At 28.4% G+C, this 19887-nt stretch overlaps 2 long non-coding RNA genes and 1 pseudogene across 2 annotated transcripts in view; 1 reads left to right on the top strand and 2 right to left on the bottom strand.

Annotated features, from left to right (window-relative positions):
- The window catches only part of LOC111037821, an 18846-nt gene extending 10139 nt beyond the window's left edge, over positions 1–8707 (bottom strand). The window contains exon 1 of the long non-coding RNA XR_002604913.1: positions 8614–8707. This is a non-coding gene — a long non-coding RNA (uncharacterized LOC111037821). The remainder of the gene's footprint in view (positions 1–8613) is intronic.
- On the top strand, positions 8644–19887 carry LOC111037822. The gene is made up of 3 exons (XR_002604914.1): positions 8644–8725; positions 15155–15303; positions 17809–19887. It is a non-coding gene; the product is annotated as an uncharacterized LOC111037822 (long non-coding RNA).
- Positions 10340–14396, bottom strand: LOC111037820 (annotated as a pseudogene).

The raw sequence follows: 19887 nt of genomic DNA, 5'->3' as shown, positions 1-19887 counted from the left end.
GCTTAAAAAAAAAAGTTGTGCATACACATCTGCAATGTTTTAGATGGATATTATGACAACTTGTAAGAATCCTAGTATTAAATTTCCGAGTTTTTCAACCAGCGTTAAATTTTTATCGATATTTTATGAGAAAAAGACTAAAAAGTATACAATTTCAATAGAAGTCACAGATAGCTCAAATACATTCATAATATTTTGAAAATATTATCATATATAGAAAATGCTAATTTTAATGTATGGTAAAATCAAATAAAAATCGATTTTATCTCAATGCTTAATAACATTGTATACTTTTACAGTTTAACGACATTAACAATTTTTAATGTTTATTATTGTGCCAAGGACTAAATACGTCTCCACATGTATAATATAATAAATATATTGTAGTTAGTGTACCATAGCAATAACAACTTTATTCGGGTTATTTATGTACGTACAATATATTATATTTATTTTGCGCTGTACCTATACTATAACTACACTAACTATAATGAGCGAAAATTGTCTAAATCATTACGAAATATCTTCCACGTAAATTTTATCTCTGAACATAGAACATTAACTTAAATTGCTCGCAATAATAATTTATATCAGAACTCACTGCAGAAATGGATAATTTCACATTATACATTTACACACAGAATACAGTGACATTTCACATTAGCTGCTGTTATAGTACATTACGGTTGAATTATATGGAACTTGCTACATATTAAATAATAAATTGTACCTACTTATATTAATAACTGCACATACGAGTATACAAGATAAATATTGTGTCTTGTGTATAAATACAATATTATTTGTTGGATATTTTGAACAAAATTTTCATGATTTAATCAACGACTTGAGTAAAAAAAAAAATTACTCGGAAAAACAAATTATTACGAAAAGCTATTTTCACCGAATAAATGCGTGTAAAGGTAAAAAAATAAAAAATAAAAATCATAATAATAAATACCTAACTCCGTATTTAATTATAAAATTAATGTCAAAGGCTATTAGGGTAGTATAGTGTTATTTTTAAATAGATTAGTGCCGTTACATAATGGCTTAAATTACTTTTTTTTCTTTTATTATACTACTAAAAATAATAATATAGTCTCGTAAAAAACGTTTAATGTAATACAATTAAAAAGACATTTTTTTTTTTTTAATGCACCTCGTCAAAATACATTACTTAGACGCTATAATCAAGACATTTAGTATTTCTAAAATTAAAATATTATGATATTAATTTCTTCGGTCGCATGTTTTATCTTTATCTTTTTATTACTATTACTATTTTATTTTTGTTGAAACAACGACGTAATTAAACACTGCGGCATTTACGCCGCGCATAATATTATATATATTTGTATTATATATATATTACGTGCTTATAAAGTGACCTAACAGAGTTTTGTCTACATTAAACATTGAACTAATGGTGTAGAATTAATACACTCTTCACATCGGTGGTGGCGTAAAACGTACTAGATAAAATCGCGAGTTCAAAAGTCACGGGGCCGCTGAAGTAATGGCCACGGCGGTGTTGAAATAAACTGTAGGCGGATATTGCATTTAAAAACATGAAGGGTGCTCAATTTTCAAAACTTATTAGCTATTACATGCGAAACATTTGTATTGTTGTTTTTCGGTACGCCCCAACGTTGACAAGGGACACAACCCTTTTCATCCCCTTTTCCGCATTATTCTAACGTTACAGTTCATTAAGTTTTTGCAGAAGAAAAATATTTGACAGTGTCCGTTTGAGTGAGCATTTATATTATTATTATAACAGTCGTCCGAAGACTGTAGCGTTTATATTCCATACAATCCATAAGTGCCAACCCAACGAGAAAAATGGAAATACTACCTAAATATTTTATACTTGCACATTTTACACGTACGGCTGTAGCCACCCCCCCCCCCCCCCCACCAAGTGAATTTGAGTTTAAACTACCCTATACTTTGTTTTTACACAAAATGTCTACAAATAAAATTTGTAAATTACTACCGATAGTTACTTATAGATTCTGAACATACAGCGAGAAGTGATGTTTTTTATATATTTGCGTATATATGATATACAACGTGATTAACAAGCGTACTCACCCCCATTTTTTCTTCAACTATGCAGTTATATTAAAAAACTTTTGGAATTTTCAAATATACTTTAAGAACATATTTTCAAATTCTTGTAATTATTTTTGCTACTTGAGGACGTGATGAACTTCTGTTTTTCGAAATAAATGACCTCTCTTTCTACTGTAAATTATTTAGTCGATAATTTTTCCGAAAACGTTGAAGTATCAAAATAATAATTGGAACGAAGATGATACTACGTTATATTCCAAATTGGAAGCTATGGTGATTTGAAACTACTCATTCGAATTTCGAATTGGCTTACAAACATTTTCAAAAACAATTATCTACTTAGCACTTTACAGCAAAAAATGGAAGTCAGTAAAAAAAACCTCCTGAGTTGAAGATAACAATATAATCTTTCAAGCTATGCCGATAAATTTCAGAAAATTAAGCAACTGATTTATAAACACATTCAATTTTTAAATAAATGTAACACAACAAATATTGGACTATATTTTTCTTGTCATAAATAACCTGATATAAACTTACAAAACGTACCTATTTGTCCTATTTGAAGTTTGAGATTTAAAAAAAATATATACATCGTATTGGTACGCTGGTAATTCAATAGGCAAAATGTTAAATAACATAATAATATATTTGTTAATTACCTACAACATAAACCGAGATATGCGCTGGTTCTAAATATAACCATAGTGTTTTTGAAACGCTTTTGAAGTAAAAAGTAATAACGGAACTCATTGTGAACAGTGGCTGATAAAAAAATACTAACTGGCTATGTGCGGGCTGAAAATCCTCACTTTGCATAATATTTTGCCTATTGTCTTACTGTCGCAGGGTCGCTGTAAAATCTAAATTGGAATTTATATGTATAAAGTTATTATTATATGTTATTATTATCATCCAATAATTCTTCATCGATTGTATTGTAAGTTTACTTACTTACTCAAATAGTTAGTAATCTATAATAGTATTATAGTCAGTCTCATCTATGAGCACCAATAACGTTCAAAATGTTAGTGTCTTATCATTTTTTAAGCCATTTTTGTATTTATAATTTATATCTATTCATCTTATTTAGGTCCAGATGTTGTGTGGGTATATTGCTCACCGCAAGTTTCATTCTTAGATCGATCCCCGATAGAAAACATAATATTATACGTCCTTATACTGTCATATTTTTGTTGTTCGAATAAATTAGGTATAAAAGGAACTTTAAAATTAATTTTATTTCCAAAACTGTACTCATTATAATTTTCTTTCTATGGGTTAGCTAATACAAGAATCAAACATTGAATGGATAAATAATACATTTAAATGTTGGAGGTTAAAGTAATATTATAATTTATGGTTCGCAATAAATATAATATTATACTCGTGTGGGCTTATGAATGCCTCATGACAATATTATGATTCGGTAATGATATAATCATGCATAATGATCCATAATAACCATTAGTCATACATTTTAATAGTGCATATTATTGTATGTATAAAAAGACATGTTCGGTGTACCTATAATAGTGATTGATTTTTATACAACAGTATAATGATATGAATCTACTCCTTCTATTCAAGTCCTCAGCTTCTAAGCCAAACGAAAACCAATGTTTATTGAATTTCATATAACATTTAATCAGGATCGTTACAATGTACTTTGAATTTTGATGAAACATATTTTTATCCATACAATCGTAGGTAGGAATACTGCAATTTACGAAACACTAATAAATAATACTAATAATATATTTATCATTAATTTCTACTTGAATTTACATAATATTATATTAGGTATAATGCCAGAAACAAATTATGTGTACGAAAACAAAATTAAAACTCACCGATTATGATTATAACACTATATATCAGTCAGATAAGAAAATGGTTTTTGTAAAAAATAAATCATACAAAATTACTAACCGGAATTAATATTATATATATACTTTTACCCAATAGATTTTATATTGAATAAAATAATAATCTAAAATCTATATAGTATTGGCTGTAAAATTACCTAACATTCTAATAACTGTGCATTATAATTTATAGTATTAATATATTATTATTAATATTTGAATAGGTAGTAAAATATTCGTTTTAATTTCAAATAGCATTACCAGTCGAAGTTGCGCAACACTCTTATTGTTATCAGTAAGACTATTTTTCAAAAAGTTTTGTTCGTTTAGTTAATTGTTCTATGATTTATTCAGTCATGCTATTTTTAACATTTTTAATGATGAATTAATTCCGATACAAATCAGTAAATATAAATAAAGTGATTTTTCTTAAATGAATAATGGTTGAATATCCAAACGAATGAACTAAAGCACACACTTCGAGTTGCATATATAATATGCCAACGTCATAATAATATAGTTTCTATAATACGGTGAGTTATGAGTTTAAATGCATTGACACAACAATATGCTATTTATATTTTAAAGCACTCCCGTAAAAAGTCTCATAATCTAAAACTTTGTAACGAATCTAATAAAGTGTGTCCATTCAATACAAAATTATCCTATTATATTATAATTTGAATTGTTTGTGTTTACGATACAATGACGTTTAAACGTCTGGAACGACCTAGAAGCGATTTTTTTTAACTTGAAGATTAGCTTATATAATATGAAAAGGTATAATATGATATGGTGTAGGAGCATAGAGGGCGAGTAGTACCGGTAGGATAGTATATAGGAGGTAATATTTGAGTAGGTAAGAAAAAAATCGACCAAAATTTTGGTGGCATAAGTGCGTGTTACACTAGACCCGGCGAGAAACACTTGCGGCCCCTAGCAGGAGAACTGGAGAAGCACAATTTCGAAAAAAGCAATCGACAATAATTTACCATAAATAGATGTTCGATATTAAGATGCATCTGAGTGCAGGTACTCTGTACGTTTTGGGAATACATATGTCTTCTGGGAATTTTTTTTCTATTACAACTTTTTTAACGCGTAGCGTGTCGCACTTTATTTCCAAAACGTGCTCGACAAATCGCCGTGTAACGATCGTCCCGAATCATAATACATGCTAAACCTGCAATAACAGTTATTCGAAATCCAGAAAAAGATTCTGACAATGCGGATCTTCAGGACTTTTTGTTAAAAAATCTTTATAGTGACCTTGACGCCAACAATACAATATATAGGTGCAAACCTGGTGCTATTACACTTGAAAAAAAGAAAAAAGTGTTTTGTTTAAAATCAAATCAAATAATTAATTTAATTAAAGTTATCAATTATTTTTAGGATGCGAAACGTGTTTGATGGTAGCTTATACAATGGTAAGGTAGGGCAAACGGGCCGCCGAGCCTCCACCATACACTGTCGCACATCGTAATACTTTTTATTAAAAACATATTACAAAAAAATTGGGTTCTTCGGCTGGTAATAACAATATTGTAATTAACGATTTTACTAAAAAACAAGAAGAATTGATTTAATATCTAAATAAAATATTTTTATTATTTAGGTATGTGCTTTTGAAAAAAAATTGTTAACACCACAATTAAATTCTGTTGTGTGTATTGGTGTGTTGATGGGGGGAGGTAAGTTAATATTTAGCACTGCTTACACTCATTCACAACCCACTCCACTCCACTGATGCATTGATTGTGAAGAATATTACACGTACCTAATAGAAGGCAATTCAAAAACAATTGAAATATACGAATTTGGCGATATAATCATTTCGGTTATCTAGTAACTATCACAATAAAATTATAAATATGTAATAATTTATTGTACTTTTTAAGTCTTAGTATAATTATATTAATAAGTGTATTCGAATAGTGAAATATAATACGATTTGAATTATACTAATAAAATATGTATAAATATAAATTACAGACTACAGTTATCAAACTTAAACGATTAGAGATAATAGAAATATGTATAGTTATTTCGAAAATAATATCGGTGTATATAAATGTAATTACTACCTAATTAGTATACACTGGGTACAGATGTTACAGATATTTTTAAAATATTGAATTGATAGCTGTTTTAAAATTCTGGAATTCTGTATTTACTTACAGATCTATATTTACTCTTGTATCTGAATCAACTGTAAGAATTGTAAGTTCCTATTGTTTTAATAGAAGCGATAAATAATTATTATAAGTATTTACGCATAATGTATACATATTAATCGTTATTAATAGTGTGAACAGAGTTGTACAATGAATGAATAAATTGGTATTTTTTGAAGCCAAACTTTAAAATAAAAAAATAAAATCAAGCTATGGTATGTCAAATGAAACTGTATTGATGGACACCTCTAAAAAGCGGACGCATTCTTAACGTGTGGACCCCACTTTAAAACCCCACTTAAAAAATACACAAAAAATATGCGCTGAAATATGACACTAAAATGGCTCAACATTTCCCATCGAAACTAGGTAATTCAAATTAATTTATCTTTTAATTTGTATGTTATAACTAGGGCTCGGATTTTAAAGCATAATAAATAACAAAAAAAGCATAAAATTGTTTAAAAAAAGCAAAAATGAAGCATATTTATTTTTAAAAAAAGCAAAAAAAAAGCACGACTAAAAATTAACACGAATTAGTTATAATTTTATAAAACTGAATGAAAAAAAATTGAAAAATTAATTTAAATTAAAAAAAGAATTTACTACCATGTATTTGGTAAGATTTTCAGTAGTGAAACTGACTCTCTTGTCAGACAGGATGTTTTTATATATCGAAAACGAACGCTCTACATCCACTGAAGTGATCGGTGCATACTTCATGCAAGAGGTTTCGTTTAAATCGAACCCATGATAATTAATTTCATCTGATGAAACGCCACACAGTATAGTATTGATGTCCAGTAATTGTTTCCAGCCTTTGTTTTTCAAAAGAACACGATTTAGTTTACCAGAAATAGCAGTTGCAATATCTCCATATGAGCTTCATTTAACTTTTACTTTACACTTTTATTTTATTTTCATAGCATAACAACAAATAAAAATTCCACAGCTTGAATAACTGAAAAAAGCAATAAAAAAGCAAAAAAAGCATTTATACTAAAAAAAGCAAAAAAAAGCAAAAATAAATTCGTTTATATCGAATCAGATTAACGTGAAACGAATTTATGTATAAAAATTAGATTTCTATCTTAAATATATAAATAGAAGCATTTGCTTTAAAATCTGAGCCCTAGTTATAACCATACGAGACGTCGATACCGATAAAATTGTATACTATAAGATGTAAGTCGTACGACATAAGTGAACTCATTTTAACTATATAATTGTCACGTTTGCAGATGAAATGTTAGTAGACCATTAAACACAACACTATGCACAACAGTACACTTAAATCATTCGATGGACAAAAACAAAAGAATGACAGATTGTTTTACAAAATGTTAAATAATATAATAATACATTCTTTTATAAATCTATTAATAAATATATAACTTACTATTAGGCTTTTAGTGTGGGTACAAAATACATAATATTCCTGCCTATATTATACTGCAGATATATCTTTAAAAAAAAAATGTTTCTCAATTGTGGGCTGATTTAAATTTCCCATGATATTATACATACTATAGAGGTTTCACTGTAATAATAGTGGCAATTTGGCAATAATTGGAGTGTGACGTGATGGACAAACGAGTGTGTTAGATTGTCTGCCTTAATCGCTCGAAAAATAAATATTCTATTACGTTAAACGGACCTTGCCGTGATATTTTTTGTTATTGCGTTATTGCAAAACAAAAACGCTTCAAACATGTTTAACATTTAATTTTCGAAACAATAAAGTCCGTTTGTTTGTGTACCCTGCCTATTTACCAATTATGAATATTTAAAATGACACACATTAAACTATTTATTCATAAATTATATTATACTTCAAAATTTGAGAATGTTTAATCAGTATACTGATAGCTATAGCGCTACAAAATGTTATCAAAATATTATGTTGACTTGTAGTAAAAATATATGAACCAATACTTAATATTTAAATGTTTTTGGCCCTTGTAACTGAGACATATTTTTGTCGACTTGGGAAGCCGTGGCTTATTCGATAACGATGTCCATCGTTGTTAAATCTCAAAAATGGTATATATAACCTACCACCCACTCGGTCGGGATAAACGATAATATACATAATATTTTAATTTAATTTATAGATTGTTGAATTATATATACACGCTTCCGGCGTCAATGTAACCTTCATCGGTATCTATCAGACAGACTGTTATCAATAAAACACGATGATGGTTAATAATAATAATAATAGCATAAAAGCCACTCTCTAAATAATTTATATATAATATAATATAATGTTATCGTTACTCCACATGTGCATCCGATTATTAATTTATCATAATTATAAACTTATATTTTCATTTCACGTGTCTTAGTGCTTGTACAAATAAAATTATCATTGGGATGAATGTAATATGGATCATTAATTTATGGTTTATTATTAAAACAATAGTCAATAATGCAGTATAGTTACATCTAATCACTATCATGTTAAGTACATATAGGTAAGTACCTACCTATATAATACAATGTGTTAATGTGTTGTACTGCTTAAATGTTTATGATAGTTGAGCGTATGTTATGAAACCTGAGTCCATGCAGTTGACAACACAGATCTACGTAAACATAGTAAATATTTTATTTTTAATTCACATAATAAGTATTGTCTTAAACTTAAACAATTGTGAAAAATAATCATCTGCAATATTTTAATGCCAAATTGAACGGAGAATATTATTATTAGGATTTTAATTCATAATAATGCACTTTTAAATCAGTATAGTACAGACTACAGAGGTATTCAAACTTTCTCATCCCACTGCTCCTTTAAGTCTTCACAAAATGTTAACGGCTCGAAAATTATAAATGACAAAAAAATCAATGTTTACATGAATGTAATTTATATTTTATAATTTATACTTATTATTTATTTACCATATTACATATATAAAAAAATTAAAGCTATATTTAGCGAATGATTGTTGTAGACAATTCAACGTTTCCCAACAGGCACACGCCTCAATAATAATAGCAAACGTTTTTCGTAAAAATATTTATTGGTTTTCAATTATACTACTCGGCTCCCTTCGACTACTCCCACGACGCCCCTAGGAGCCGCGACGTCCAGTTTGAATACCTCTGGTATAGTATATATTAATGAACAAATATTATTATATTATAATGCCACATAACAATATTATTTTACTATTTTAGTTATACTCATAATGGCATCTTTAATACTTTAAATTGTCATTTTCAACGTCATATATTATTGTGCTAATTTCGTCATGCAAACTTTTTTTACATGCATAATAGTCCCATTAATTTCATATTATTTTGAAATTTCGTCATCAATGTATATTGATAAATTCTTCTTTTTCTTATATTTCCCGATTTCTAGTATTTTAATTTTAATTTTTAACTATTTATTTTTTCATATACACACACATTGGTTGAATACGCATTGTACAAATAGAATATTCTGCCCAAATAGATATCGGGAGTGTTTGGTTATTCATCGTAAATGTTTCTAACAGCCAAAAAAGCTTATAATATATTCGATCATATCTTTGGATTGAATTGCTATGATTTCGTTTGTAAGACATTTGTCCATATCATTTTGATTTAAGAACGTTACATTCCAAACAATTATTAATGTTTAATTATTTAAAAAATATTCTAATTTCTATTTACTTTAAAAATTTGTACATTAACCTGCTAATTGAATTTTTCTTCGATGTACTCTGTCCTATGTGATAGCGATATCGATGTTTAACACTACGAATTGTAAATAATTGGTAAGACTTATTCGGACAACTTTTGAATGACCATCAATAAACAAAATGTTGTACTCACTAAAATATTTTGAAATTGTTTATTAATGGATTACCTAAGAACCATCTTGATCAAATTTTCCACCAAAAACCACTCCCGATGTTGAAAATTAAAGCATTTTTATTGTCCCAATACACATCGTTGTAAAATCAATACACTGGCTCAAAACCTAAAATGAATAAGATTCTTATATGCTTATTAATTCTTTAATATTTAAAAAAACAATTTAATATGTACTATATACATTATACATATTATAATATTATACGTTATAACAATATAATCTATGTTATATAAATCATGTAAGTTTTGAATAACAAAAATAAAAATATAATTTATACATGTTGCATGTGTATATTCAAATAAATAAACATAAAGACAACAAATATTTTTGCTTTTCTATAATGTGTGTAAATAGAGATAATATTAAATAATGTATTATAATTGTATTATAATTTTTAATGTATAATTAGTTTCCCATAGCAACTATACATTAGAGTAAACAGACCAAAAATAATTCTATAATTTTGTGCTTAAACATGAATGTAATATAGTGAATACTTACTATTATATAGGTAGTTCTATTGTAATTTAATGTTTAATCAGTTTCCCAAGGCCTCTTCAACTGTAAAATATGAATTACACATCCATACACCACATTATACCACATTATTTTTGGAATATTGTAAACGAAATTTGTATGTTCCATAAAAAAATTTCTTGGGAAACTTAGAAATCAAGTCTTCAGTATTCAAGCCAGGTGCTCTATAAAAACCCTGGAAATATAAACCAATTTTTTTCTTTTAGATTTTGTGCGGTGCGATGAATGTATTGATTTTTCAATAATGTGTGTTTTCTTAAAATACATTTTTTTTGTGTCAGTGCACACGATAATTAGAATTTCAACTTCGGTATATTTTCCAGTAGGAAAGTAAATTTAGTGAAAGTCCAAATTTGAAATTCTCATTAGTTTTACTGTAGTGTGCCTATAGGTACTAATGCTGAATAGTAAAATAAATTACTTTAACCATAATAGTTTCATAAAATATACACAGTAGTATTATAGGCTGACAGACTGTTTTTGCTCTGAATCTTTTCCGTATACAATGATTTTATGTCTATGAATTCAAATTTATCACACCCATTACCGTAACTTCTCTAGACATATATATTTACAGCAGAGCATTACCTACTATTGCCTGCATTTTTATATTACAAACATACAAATATCGTGGATTAATAATAAACAATTGAAATTAATTTTATTTAATACAAAAATAAAATTGAATTAAAAAATAGAGATATAAATTTAACTAAATGAGTAATATGTGTACCTTTGAATAAATTAAATACAATTTATTTGATAATTCAATTGACAAAAATCTTAAAACACTTTTACTAAAATATAATTTCATAACATTTTGACAGATTTTGATTCAAAAACAGGTAAAAATACAAAAAGTCTTAAAAAACCCAAAAAAAGCAATAAAAACTAAAAAAGTAGTAAAATATGCAAAAAAAAGCAAAATAAAATTTTTAATTTGAGTTCTCTGTATCATGAAACACATTTTTAGCTTACTCTGCTATTTTTTAAGCATCTCATAAGAAATATGCAAATGCTATAAAATCCCAGCCCTGCTTATAAGTATATGCAATTTGATCTGTAGTTTTATTTTATGATGTGGAGACTCACTTAGAAAGGATTTTCCGAAATTCAAGTTCAAAGAGGTCCTCAGACAACAATTTAGAGATTCACGGTGAAAATAATTTTTTTTGTTTATAAATCAGTGCAATTATTTGCAGATTATAATAGTAATCGTAAAAATTAGTATTTTTGGTAATTCATTCCCTACATAACCTAGAAAAGAAAATGAGGAATTCAAATATGTTTTCAAAATTAAAATCGGTCTTTTGGTACTGGGTGAATTTTTCTTCTGCTTTTTGGGACTTTCGCGTGTTTAAATTGTTTTGATCGCAAAATATAGGAACGTTTGACTGCGTGTATGTACGCTACAAATTTTCAAAAATGTTAGCTGTAGTTTATGTTTAATGACATAAAACGTTCAAGGAGCTCACGCACACTAATGATCAGTCTCCTACACACACAGTCACATATCACTCTCGATGGATATGAGATGTAGCCTTAAAATCCAACCATTAAAAATGGTTCGCTTTCAACAGCTAATTACAGCAAACCAGTACTTTCCAGTTTATCGTGATTTTCTTAATACAAAAAAACTTTTCATTATAACACTTATGCATTTACAACTTACAAGTCCTGTGTCCAATTAAATGTATCGAGATTTTTGAGACTTAACCATTTTAACATTTTGACAAAAAAAAATGCACTATTTCTAGACAACGTTTTTACATTAGAAATGATCGTTATAGCTCAATTAGTATAAATATGTCAATGGTTCGATTATTCATCTTAAGTGATTCAATCGAAAATATGTTGATATTTAAGAACTTGTCTTATGTTATGAAATCAACAATTATAATATTTTTTTTTAATGTATAAAAAATTTTTATACCGCAGGAAAAGGACAATACGAGATGTTGTACATTCCTAGGCCATCCAATACTCGATTGAAAGTGTCTCCGAAGAACGATTTGATTGACGAGCAAGCTTTGGGAGTCTTAAAAATATGAGCATTCTCCTTCCAACCACCAATAGAATCTTTTACTGCCATATTGATTTCAATCTATAAAGAAAACAATTTATACATATATGTTTTGACACTATACAATTTAATAATTCTACCAACTTACATCAAGAGAAAATGAGTTAATAATATTAATATCTATACTTACATCAAAAGAGTCATCTATTGGAATGCTGTTGGTAAAGTTTCCTTTGATTTCGGTAGTGTTGGCAGATGTTTTGTTTAAGTAATAATTAAATTGAATCTTTTCATTCGACTGGATTAAATCTGCACAACGCAGAACTCCTAAGAAATTCACTCGGTATTCACCCTGAAAATAAATATTAAATCATTTTAAGTTGTATCATATTATATTATATGATGGTATTAGAGAACATTCTTATGTCACATTTGATGGTTGATTTATTGACAAATATACCTAATTAGATACTTACAACCGGTAATTGTGGTAAAAACAAATGTTGACTTGTATACGAATTAACAGCAATTCCAAAAACAATAAAATTGATTAGTGAACACTTCATTTTTGGTATACTATATTATTACCATATACATATATGTCAACGCAGGTTATAGTTATGATGTTATTCAGGCTTCAAATTCAAATGATTTTTGGTACTATTGTACCTAATCTATTGAGCCTAATCTTTTTTAATTTGTAATATAATAATGTGTAGTTATATTATTAATTGACCTTGCTTTTAGTATTGTTGCAGTAGATACCTATAATATGTCATAGCATATTTATATATATATTTAACAGATTACAGATATTTATACAATGTTACTGAAAAAATATAAATTAGGTACATATTTTTAATTTTGCAAAAAATTTAGGAATATTAGGTATGATTTCAATTCGTGTCATTTATAGTGCATGTTCACTAATATCTTTCATGAATCTGTCATACCTATTTCCCTCTGTTATAGTGATACAAGCATGATAATAAATAACTTATACAAAATGTATACATAATTTCAAGGTCAATGGGCATTGGTCATGCTTGAAATATCTGAACGTCATACATTTGTATTGACAATGTCCTGTTTTAATTCGATCAACTATCATTACGTACAAATTTAAAGTCTGAATAACTTTCAACCTCAACTCCTTCTCAGAAGCATATTTTGAATGAGATTACCATTGATAAGTTGCATTCAAATGGTTTGGTTTTAGACAAATTTATACCTGATACCTATTGTAGTTAAAATCGCGAGCAAATTCATCGACAATTATACTTATTGAAAATGCTATAATGTATTTTCTTTTCGAAAAAAAAAGGAACACCCAAATAAATATAATATATAAAAAAGTTACAATTATATATTTACTATACTAAATTATAATAAATTAGCGAGTAACAGTAAAACAATATCCAAAATGAATTAGAACAGAATTATTTTTAGCTGATTATAGTATGAGATGTAGATTTGTTTTAATAATCATCAACTTAACTAAATGTAAATAATTACGTATGGAGTATTGTGTTTTGATCTTTTGTGTAGGTTATTTAAGGGGTCCTAATTTCAGGGTTGCATACGAACTGAGTCCCAATAAAATATTTTAGAACATATTGAGTCCAGGATTGATTTAATAATGAACGTTCTAATTGAGTCCCGTCAAACTTTGTAAAAAAAAAAATATCTTCCTTTCCATTTCACAGACCCAGGTCTGTAATAAACAATTTCTACATGTATGGTTAAATTTAGTTATGTTAATTATGATTATATGTTTTTATGAAACATTTAACATGAAATGAAAAGGGGAGGGTGGTTATATGTTTTTGAATTTTCAACCTTGTAACAGAATAAAAATATAGTTTGGGCACCACAGTCTGTGTCAGTTTTTATTTTAAATAAATATTAACTTTTCAACTAATCGTCTAATTAAATTATTTTCAATTATTTCAATTATATAAAATACGAATACAAATCACGAAAACATGAGTCCAAAACAATAATGCGTACAGTTTATTACATACCAAGGCTTTGCACCCGTTTAGCCCATATAGCCAAAACCCTTAAAAAACCCCTAAAAATTATCAAAACCGTAAACCCATATAACCCGATTGATTTTGATGAAGTATAACCCGAAACACCTAAAACCGAAATTAAATTCGGATTTTAACCCATAACCCGTATAAAAAAAATATTACATTTTTCAAGTGACATATGATTATAAAATATTAAATTATATTAAATTTAAATTTAAATTATAATATTACGTGTGTCACTACTGTATTAGACATTAGTACTGAAAAGTTGATCGTTTAACTTTATACTTAGCTTAATCAAATTTAACACTTTACGCACAACAAAATTGATATATTACTCGATTTTAAATAACCCATAACCCGAATAAATAAACTGGCTAAACAAAACCCATATTCTTTAAAATGAAGAAAACCTGAAACCACAACCTCTATTTTTATTTGAAGCACCTGAAACCATAACCCGAATAAATCATTTGGGTGCAAAGCCTTGTTATATACTATAATGCAAACTATACTAAAAGTCCTAGATAATGACATTTTTATTTTATTAACCTTTTTTACAGATTTTCCACCTCCCAACATTTTGAAAGTTTTTGATTTAAAAAAGTAAGCTTTTTAATTTCTCAGACGTATATGGGTGTGTACGTCCGTTTCTACAGATAAACAACTTAATTCCACAACAGGCACTACAATTATATTGGGATAATGAGACGTAAGTAGTATTATTCTGGCCCGAGTGCAACCTGTGTCTATTTTCTACTTTTACACTGTTACAATCAAATCTGGTCAGGACGTTCTTATCTGCAGTTATAATTTAATTAAGCTGTAACTGTAAACTATATGATTGATCTATGACTTAACTGAAAACAGCAGTTTATTAAATGATATGAAAAATAAATTAATTTTTGTAATAACCTAAGATTCATTTATCATTCATTACATTATATAATATGCAATAATTAACCTACGATATTATATTAATAATTTATTTTTATATACCTAGTGATTCTAATAATATTACCACACACAATATTATATGAACTAGATAATAATTTAATATACCAAATATTTACACGTATCGGTTAAATTCTTTAATTTTCAATTTTTACTTTGTATTAATTATATAATTTTATCATAATAAATTATATAACCATAGTCCATGCTATGATACTTATTCATGCCGTTTTATTAAAAAAATACTCATAAATGTCCAAAATAATCAAGATTTTATTAGAAATAGATGCTTTTTTTTAGATATTAAATAATGTGGAATATCTATATTTAGAGCAATACATTTACAAATGTGTAAAGGCACCTACACAATAACTACACATTTTAACTTTTCATGCGATACATTGCTGTACTACCATAATAAATAATAATAACTGCTTAAGACTGCTCTGTTCAGGATTTATAGGTAAATAATTTATATTTCATATACATATATATCATAGTAATTATTGTATTGTTTAAATTGTAAGTATTTAATATAGGTTAAATGCTATTATTTTCTTTACCAACTCAGATATTTTAATAATTATAAATTTATAACTGGGCACAGCTGTTGTTCACAAATGCGTCAATGCGCTGAACAATCCGTTAAAAATTAGAATAAATAGTGTTCACCTATCAATTAGATATTGACCATTGATATTATTACTTTCAATTAAATTATTTTTACATTCATTAAGTAAGTAAAATAAGAATAAAATTATTTACTCGTTATATCTTTTGAAACATTGATAACCGTTAATATTTTTGATAGACCAATAATTATAATAATTCTCTAACCTGTATATTGTAACCTAAACACAATCTTAATACAACTAATTAGAATGTTTATAATCATCAACATTTCGTATATAATCGATTACTTATCTCGGTATATTTTAATTAGTCCAAGAATAGAGAATTTCCACACTGAAAATCGGTAATGAATTAAATCAAAACACACCGTAAACAACTTAGAAGGTCAAAACATGTTCAATACAATTAATATATATTGGAACTGTACATTACAATCGTACACCTAAATAGTTAGAGTTTAAAATTTTTTGATAGTTTACGATTCAGTGGCTTGGTGAGGCGTAGTCGTATGCTCAATCTGCGACAACGCTCTGAGGGTCCCATACTGGCCGTCGTTGATAGTACTTGGATGGGTGACCACCAGGGTTCTGAGCAACACATCCTTGCCACACATACAATCGTGTTCCAACCAACTTCCCCCCCCTTCCCACACACACAGTACCAGGCTAATGACCCAAGCAGTGGAAGCCTTAATCCAAATAAAAAAAAATAATAATAATATTCAGTATTAAAATCCATCATTAAATCAACGAGTTCACTTAATGGATACCTATTACACGACTTCGCTTTATATTAGAAACTAGAAAGCAACTTACAAAAATATATTACCTATTATCCATGTAAAGAAAACCATTAGTTTTACTAATTATAATTTTACGACATTTTGAGTAATATCTTCTTTTAACCATTTAACCTCATCTAATCGTAATTTATTATTTCATATTTTATTTTTTGATGACGAACAATAATTATTACATCAATCAATTACACAACACTTAGTGATATTCCATTTATTTTAATTAATTTTAAAATTATTATATTTTTCATGATATTGATTACCTACTTCCAATTAATATAATTGTTAACTATTATGAATGTTCAAATAATTGTATTATTATGAACACTCAACTTCGAATATTGAATACCGACTTTTATGCAATATGTAGGAGTTTTCAATCGTGCATAGAAATTAAATAAAACCGTATACAACTATAAAAACTATAGACTGCAACTGTAAAATGCAATTATTGCACAGTGTTACACAACTACTGCGCCACTGCGGATAAAATAAAAATCGAATTCAATATTAGTGGTATTGGCATATCATGATTTTCGATGAAATTGTCGAACAAACGCATATTATTATCTCCTAATAGTAATATAATAGCAGCGTGCCGACAAATCAAATAAAAACATCGCCGGGCAATCGAGTAGGTATTATAGTGAAGGAAGACGAGCGACTTATCTCTAAATCACTAATAGTGCGCATCACCACACCCGTCTCGGTGTATATTATAATACGTAAATAATATAATATAATGATATCAATACACCATAGTCGAAAGGAGACTATCCGTTTTGACGATTATATAATAACACCACAAATTTATGAAATCGTTATTTTTTGTAGATATGAGAAGAAAAGAATTGTCACGGTGGCGACGACGTACATGTGGCTCAATAGAGTAAGTCGACCGAGATTACCAGAAGGACGGTTTTTTTTCCTCAACAATAATAAAATTGCTGATTCTTAACGCACGCACCGGTGTGGACCCCGGGGAGGGATTACAGATAATCACTGCGAACGCGGATGACACGCCGCAATACCTCTGTCAAAACGTCAAAAACCTTCACGGATCTTCTCGTCACGGGTCATCTACATCATCGGGTAGTTATAAATATTAGGAGGCAGAGGCGTAGTCGTCGTTGCAACAACACAACGGCAGAGCATTTGTCATATATGGCAAATGGCCGTGTCCCCCGCGAATACCGTCTATATAACTTATATTATTATTATAATATTATCGTCAGACACCACGCTGGGAGGTCTTCTCCAATGTCCTCGAAAACACACACACACACACACACACGTGTCGAGTATCCGACATACGCACATAATATACAGGAGGATTCACCAAGCATGCCTTCAGTGGTCACCCCATGGTGGAGATTCGATCCCCGATTCTATGTTTTGTACAAAAATTAGATGCTAATGACTGTACTAACCATTCCGGTCTTCGGATAAAACTTCTGAAAACATAAATAAATTTGTCATAAAGTTTACTTGCGAAATCAAATTGCCACTTTTTTGAATTTGAATTTCTAAGAATATTAATAATATTTGAGTGAAAAATTAATTTAAGAACATAAACATGAGGAAATCTTTTTCAAGTAACTATACTTCATGGCAAATTCAAATACGTTCAGAAATGTTATCGGCTAAAAAGAAAAGTTAATACGATTTGTCAAAGATTGATGATTTTTACCAAAAACAAAAAAAAATTAATATTCGTGGAATGCGCGTTATTGACATGTACCTACATGAGGTATTGCTTCACTATTTCTAGTACACACAGTCATACATACTATGCATACTAATGATAGTTTACTACTCATACATTTACAAGAGCAACACACAAACCCATAGACAATTTCCTAATGCTTATAGGATTCCTTAGGAGACAATTCCTTATGCTTTTATTAAACCCATTAAAAACGGCCAGTATAGCGTTTAATCCCATTTACCCTTAATATACAATTCTGATTTTTGAAACTTTTTAATATACTTTATTTACTTGCATTTCCATCACAACAAAATAGGGGCAAGCGGACTTGCTGAATCACTCTGTATATTATTCGTACAGCCCTCGGCAACGTGTGTGTATCAATCCGGAAACTGTCCTGGTCATGGTCAACCTTATTTTGGTACAGTCACACTGGCATTGCCGGGTTAAAAAGGCTGAAACTAGTATAATGTTCGATTATCGCACTTGTCAGACCAGACCGACATGATGGGTCGGTCGAGAAATGTTTAATTTTCGACAGTCGACCTGTCAGTTGGATAAATATATCAGACCTACACTAATACAAATTATTAATATGATTTTTCATATTTTAATAGTGCAGTTCTGACATTTACTGTTAATTATAAAAGTCTAAGACTTCCTTACAGTTATATTCCACCACGCCAAATTCATACCTTCGGTACCCAATTATATATACCATGAATAATAACAATTCAATGAAAAACAATATTTTTAAAAAAAAACTGTTTACTTTAATAAAACGTAAATAAGTGCCTACCGTACCTATAAAATCAGGTAGATATAAGTACTTTGTTATAAACTATAAATGATAATACACATGGTAATGTGTAACAAATAAAACTTTTTCTGTGCATACTGATGCTTAAAATTGTTGATGCTATCAACAAATTTAGGTTTTTTATTTCATATAACAAACATATATATAAATAAAATATAAATATATGTGTATGTATGTATATGACTCGTATTCATCCTTCCCATTACAAGCACTTGATTTCAAATCCGGTTACCCACGAAAACGGATTCTAAATGATATTTACGAGTCCGAATCGTAATAATTACAACGACTGCAACGCGTTTATTATCGCGCGCTGGTCGAGACGGACCACCTTGAGCGCCGCCGCATATTATAAATCCAATTTATTCCGAAGAGCTCGCGCGTA

This window comes from Myzus persicae, unplaced genomic scaffold (genome assembly GCF_001856785.1).
Source record: "Myzus persicae strain clone G006 unplaced genomic scaffold, MPER_G0061.0, whole genome shotgun sequence".
In the NCBI taxonomy this organism is placed as follows: domain Eukaryota; kingdom Metazoa; phylum Arthropoda; class Insecta; order Hemiptera; family Aphididae; genus Myzus; species Myzus persicae.
Note: the sequence above shows the minus strand (reverse complement) of the source record. Positions and strands in the feature narration are given on the sequence as shown.